The sequence below is a fragment of the Arvicola amphibius genome, chromosome 1 (assembly GCF_903992535.2).
Source record: "Arvicola amphibius chromosome 1, mArvAmp1.2, whole genome shotgun sequence".
NCBI classification, from domain to species: domain Eukaryota; kingdom Metazoa; phylum Chordata; class Mammalia; order Rodentia; family Cricetidae; genus Arvicola; species Arvicola amphibius.
The window spans coordinates 74,101,262-74,108,141 of NC_052047.1; the positions used below are offsets into that span (position 1 = coordinate 74,101,262).

The 6,880-nt window shown below is 37.7% G+C and overlaps 1 non-coding gene across 1 annotated transcript; it reads left to right on the top strand.

Annotated features, from left to right (window-relative positions):
* The first annotated feature begins 6,206 nt into the window (after positions 1–6,206).
* On the top strand, positions 6,207–6,390 carry LOC119806113. The gene has a single exon (XR_005284144.1). It is a non-coding gene; the product is annotated as a small nucleolar RNA SNORD17 (small nucleolar RNA).
* The last annotated feature ends 490 nt before the right edge of the window (positions 6,391–6,880 follow it).

A 6,880-nucleotide genomic window follows, 5' to 3' on the forward strand; every position in this document is an offset into this window, starting at 1 on the left:
GAGCAGTTTCTTGCCCAAATGGCTATCAAACTCCATAAGTATCCTCTTCGATGCCCATCTTCCTCTTTAAGTAGATTGGTGCTGCCAGGAGCTGACGTGTCTCATTGTCATGAAAAGCCTTAAGTTATTAAAACATCTAAAATGCGATATTCTGTAGTCTTTGAAAGATATGAAGAATGCCTATGTAACTTAAATATATCTCTATATAGCTAGAAAATCTAACTAACATAACTACAAGTTTTACTAATATTGATAACTATCCATTAACAACCTATATACATTACATTTTTAAATGAACTACACCATCACAATACATTAATCAGTATCAGAAATACATATACATATAACAAAATTGACCTTAAATTTAAATCACTAAAGCCAAATCCATATCAATGCAAAATTACTCATCTCCATATTATATCCCCCTTTAAATGTAAAAGAACACTTATAAACAATATTTGGGAATATGGGCGCAGTTATTTCTCTCCAAACTGCTTCCTGCTGAATGGGGACGCTGTTAATCCGATCTTTTATGGTGTAAGCTGTGTACCATGTTCATCTCAGTCATCAGTTGCATAAAGTAATTTTTTGAGGATGTTCACAACAACCTTCAGGAGGGCGTGGTCTATCATACCATATTGGGATATAAGCAATCCACAGGGTCTCATTTTCTGTAAAAACAAAAGAAACTCCTTTCCAAAGCATCATGTCCTTAGATCCAAATTTTAAAGTCAAGGTATTTTCAAAATATCTATTATGGAATAGTTTAGCAGCATTTGTAAACAAATATCTTTTAGCAGCTGTTGTTCCTTCCTCAGCATTTAAACAATTCAAAGAGAGCATAATAGCATACAGTACCAAGATTCTCTGTGTATTTTCCATCTTTGTGCGGCTTTATTTTAACCTCTATTTCATTTATTTTTACTTTTATTTTTTGAGACAGGTTCTCTGTATATCTTTGTCCTGGAATAACTCTGTAGACCAGGCTGTCCTTGAACTCATAGGGATCCTTCAGCCTCTGCCTTCCCCAGTGCAGGGATTAAAGGTATAAACTACAACACCTAGAACTCACAGAGATCTGTCTGTCTCTGCCTCCCAGGCATTGGGATTAAAGGTGGAAGTCACAGAGGTCAATCTACCTCTGCCTCCCAAGTGTTGGGATTAAAGGTGTGTACCACCACAAAAACTACTTCCTTTTTTTTCTTTCTTTTACTTTTAAGAACTTTAACCTTTAGTCTGCATATATTTTTAACACAGTGTAAACCACTTAGACATTTTCTTCAACTTTGAATTTTTCTTTTACTGTATATCTCTCTTTCTGACTACATGAGTCTTTACTTTACCAAACAATATCAGTAGGACTAAAGCCGTGACTTTGGCGGCTAGATCCAGCCCATTCCCTAGCTTTCCAGCCTCATGGCAGAGGTACCACAACTCTTTGGCGGTTCAAGGTCCCTGCCAGCAAGCAAGCTGCAACAGTGTTAAACAACACTCAAAAGCTCCATAGTCAGGACCGCCTGCTTGAAAGAGTCAGAGTTTGCCCTGGCAGGACGGCCCAGAAAGCTGGCATTTTAAAACGACACAGCTTTTTTCCTGCTACGGCTGAAAACCGAAAAGCATGCAGTTAATTTTCATCAACAGCATTTAAGTGTTTCGTAGCCGAACCTCTTAAAAGAGCTGCAATGTTTTGCAGCTGAAGCTGAGTCAGGAAGCCTCTCTTAGATGAGAGTGCTTGCTTGCCAGACCCGAAAAATAGAGCTTTACTCTATTCTTTCCCAAGCTTTCTCAAGCTTTCTGCGGATTCGGTTATCCACGTGGGCGCCAGATACCTCTGTTTGTTCCTTCCTTTGCCAGCTTAATTCTAGATAATCAACTCATTCGTAATTTAGCTGCTATCATTTTTCTATTTCTTCCTAGTTTTGTCAACACAAACCCTCGTGATTTGAATTGTTGTGAGGCTGTAATTGAAAGCCAAAAGCTAAAAACGGTATTATTTTGAGAAATATACTAACTGATAAACCAATGTGCAACCAAAATCCAGGTGGCATTAACAAAGACAGCATAGATAAATGTGTTTAAGATCATAGAGTGGTTTGAAAATGCTTTGCAATGAAGAGTTAACCGAGCAAGCAGATGTTCAATACTACATATCTTAAATGTAGCAGTTTGTCTAACACAGTTGCTAAGCACCCACAGTTGTGGAGCCCAACTGACAGGCTCAATTAGAAATGCTTGTTTGAGGAAGGTGGCGGCTCTGCAGTTACTGCAGCCTTGAAGCGGAAGCAGATGCTGCAAATGAGGGAGTTTGGAGCTTTTTTGGTTCCCCTAGCATGATTCTGATGAGCATAAGAAACTCTGAACTACATGAAATTGCAAAGTATTAGACAATTCTAAAATGTGGTCTGAGTTTTAACACTGTAGATGTATGTTCAAATGGCACTTGTCATAAGTATTGTGGCTGCTGTACAGGTTAAGAAGTTTCTATCAAGCATAAACCATTCAAGGCAACTTGTCTTCAGGATAATCTTGCTTCCTCACATCAGAGCAAAGCAGAGCCAGAGTGTGAGAGCTCTCCAGTAAAATGTGTAATGGTACAGTTTCTAGCTCTTTGGATTTGATATTAAAATACTGGTCATTATAGCTACTAGGTCGGGGAGGGATCATCAGGATGTTGCAACTAAAATTCCTTTTAGATCGTGTACATATCACTTTTAATTTTAGTTACTTTGCTATTCCCATCATCGTATTCTGAAATATCTTAACAAATATTTCTGTAACAAGTTTTTAAAACAGTTAATGTGTGCATTACTTTAAGTAAATATATAGTGCCAATGCAGGATAGATGATATTGATTATTAAGCAAGTACATTTATTAGTCATATTAAAATCTTTAAACATTGAAATATTAGTATTAAAAATTCTATACTGATGTAGTAATGTATACAATCAAAATTTTTATTACAATTTTCACTTAGTTTCTATGGACGATAATAACAGAGCACTAGAATTAAATAAACATAATCCCCTATATTTATCACCTACACAAATATGTTCAAGGAATAATATTTAGATTTTAATTTTTAAAATGTTTCTGTGTTTGTTCAGTATGTAACAAAACAAAAATTAATGATAAAAAGTAAATCATGATTAAATAATGGAATGTCTAATAGAATGTCTTTAGGTTTTCTTAAAATTCCTCTTTTTGTCCTGATAATTCATTCACATTGAGTTTCATAAATTATCAAAACTTATAAGTTCAGTATATGGTTTTATGGAGTCAAAAACAGGCTACTAAACAAAATTTAAAATAAGATAAATAGAGAAACATACTCTTTAGAACAGAGAGTTTGAGAAAATAAGAAAGACATTTCTCATCATTGTGCAGCATTTGATAGCAAACAAATAACCTGATTTCAGCTCTGCACTTAAGCAAAGGTGAAAGGTAAAGGCCCCAAATAGGTCCACCCACCAATACAGTTTATGTGCCAGTGAAGTTGACTTTCCTCATTAGCCATCATGACCCTGTATCTTGGCATAAGTTGTTCCTGGATGGTCATCACCAGGAGGGCCAGTCCTGCAAGAGGATATCCATGTACCCAGGACATCTGAATGAAGCTGATATTTGTAGTCTCTCAAGAACCCTTTAGAACCTGTGGATAGGGAGGAATTTTTATTCTCTTGGCCTCAGAATGGGCATGTCTTTCTGTGTGAATGGATCACCACAGTTGTTTGCTGAATTCAGAATTCCAAGCTGATCAAGAATAGAATTTACTCTGGAAATGTGGTAGGGATGAGTTGGAGACAGAATGAAGGATGACGTCTAGACAAACAGCACAAGAGTGTGCTACTGTGAACTCAGATGATCTCATTTGATTCTTACATTTTTTTCCTAATCAAAACATAACTTCCTTGAACATGAATGGATTATAAATATGTCCGATTCTCCAATTCTATAATATTTACTTTAGTTTCCAAATAGTAGCAGCAGAACTATCAAGGTAGAGTATTATAAGAAATGCAGGACAGTTGTCTAACAGGCCTAAACCTCTGAATTTAATTCGAGAAACATAAAAAAAACTCTAAAATATTATGTAGTGATTAGCTTAACTGAGAGAGGATAGAATTTAAACCCATTCTTTTCTTCAATTTCTCACATTAGTAGTTTTCTCGATTCACTTGACAACAGTGTGTCACTATTTTAATATTAATGACAGTGAAAAGTGGACTTTGACATGTATAATATGTAATATTAATTTGAATGGAATCCATAATGTAAATTTCCCTACAGTACACTTCACTTTAATCTCAGTCTTCAAAAATGCTTTTAAGTGTGGTTGTGATTCATTTTATTTTGCCTGGCATACATATCCAGGAATTCTGCCTCTGTCTAGGCTTTGAAACAATGACTGTCAAGAGACATTATTCAAGGAAACAGGCTCTAAGAAGCAAAATAATCACTTTTTTGCTCCACCTCCTTAAATCATGTTTTAGATAGTCTGATAAGAAGGTGAATTTACCTTGGCAAATTCAAATAAGGTTATGTCAAAGTGTGTTTCCTGTTTCCAGGTAAGATAAATGGAAGGTCATAACACAGCTAAGATTCCATTTCTTTAGAAAATCACATGGTCCAAGAGAAGATGAAAGGAAACCAGTTACTGGTCATGGAAAACCTAATGCTTGCCAGAATCTGTTTTTTAGACAAACTGTTTTTTAACAAAGTGTTACTAGGGAGAGGCAGCTTGTTAGTCCCAGCTACCCAGCTAGCTTATACCTGAAATAACCACACAGAAACTGTATTAATTTAAACACTTCCTGGCCCATTAGCTCTAACTTCTTATTGGCTAACTCTTATATCTTGATTTAGCCCATTTCTACTAATCTATATATCGCCACGTGGCTGTGGCTTACTGGCAAGATTCTAACCAACGTCTGTCTGAGGTGGAGGATCTATGGCTTCTCCCTGACTCTGCTTGCATCCTCCCAGAATTCAGTTCCGTCTCCCCCACCTACCTAAGTTCTGTCCTATCGACTAAGCCAAGGCAGTTTCTTTATTCATTAACCAATGACAGCAACACAAAAATGGAAGGAACTCATACACCAACAAAGAATAAAACAGAAACCTCTACCTCTGGCTTGTGTTGAGCCTAAATAAACATGCTGTTGCCATGTGCAACTCAGCAGCCATTTACATCTTCTAGGCAGTGATAAGGAGAATGTCGTGTGTTCCCAAAGGAATCCAGACACGTTTGGAAAAGGCGATGTGATAGGTAGAGCATGAGTTCTCTCTTAGAAACCTTCTCTCCACAGTCTCTCTCATGATGAAGTGACCAGACCAGGAAGAACAATTTCCATGTTTGAGATTATCCAGGTTCTAAATAAGGAAAGTGACTTCATCATACTCCATGGAATGTGGCAAACCAAGGATTTCATTGGGTTATTTTGAAAATATCTGCCATGGAGATAGTTATTTCAAATTTGGATCACAAACACCCAATACTCTTTGGTCCCAGTAGTTGCAAAAAGTTTGAGAGTTTCTTGAGGACTTTTTTTATGGTTTTTTTTTTTTTTTTTTTTTTTTTGGTTTTTCGAGACAGGGTTTCTCTGTAGCTTTGAAGCCTGTCCTGGAACTAGCTCTTGTAGACCAGGCTGGTCTCGAACTCACAGAGATCCGCCTGCCTCTGCCTCCTGAGTGCTGGGATTAAAGGCGTGTGCCACCACTGCCCGGCTCTGGTTTATTTTTTTTTATATTTAAAAATTTCCATCTCCTCCTCTCCTCTTCCCCCTTCCCTCCCCTCCCCTCCACCCATTACCCCCTCCCTCCCTCTCCAGGCCAAGGAGCCATCGGGGTTCCCTACTCTATGTTAAGACCAAGGTCCTCCCAACTCCCCCCAGGTCCAGGAAGGTGATCAACCAAGCTGAGAAGGCTCCCACAGAGCCCGTCCATACAGAAGAATCAAAGCCCAGCGCCATTGTCCTTGGCTTCTCAGTCAGCCTCCACCATTGGCCACATTCAGAGAGTCCGGTTTGGTCTCATGTTCCATCAGTCCCATTCCAACTGGAGTTGGTGATCTCCCATTAGTTCTGTCCCACCGTCTCCATGGGTGAATGCACCCCTCATGGTCCTGACTTTCTTTCTCATGTTCTCCCTCCTTCTGCTCCTCATCAGGACCTTGGGAGCTCAGTCCAGTGATCCAATGTGGGGTTCAGTCAATGATGATTATGTTTATCCATTCGCTGAGTACGCTGCACTGACCTTCTTCCCAGTCTCAGTTCCTGTTCTGGGAACTTGTGGCTGAGTAGGCTCCAAATGCCCTGCTGTCTGCAGTGTTCTGGAGGGCTTTTGAAAACATGTAGATTTAGAATTTCTGAGGAGTTGTGCAATTTCATTTCATTGTCTAGAACAAACATGCTTGGGACTAAAATAGCAGTTAAATCCCGAAGACTGTCTTTAACAGAAATTTTATCTCATTTCTATTCATCTTTGTTAAATTTCCTGTGAGATTTTTGGTTAACAATATGAGTATTTATTGTTTTAATGAATTACTGGAAAAATGAATACAAGTTTGACTTTTTAATTAAAACAAGTTCCTTGTCAAATTCATTTTATTAAACATTCTTAAGTATTAAAATTTCCTTAAATTCACAAAGTGAACTCTAGTGGAGTTTTAGTGGGGTTTGGGTTTCATTTGGGTACTTATGGTCGTATTAGTATTTTGCTTGTTTCAGTTTTTATTTTTTGTTTTTGTATTTTGTTTTTATTTGGTATTTTGAGAGAGAGAGAGAGAGAGAGAGAGAGAGAGAGAGAGAGAGAGAGAGAGAGAGAAAGTACTTGGAAGGATCTAGTGGGAGAGGGACATGATCAGAATATTATTACATGAAA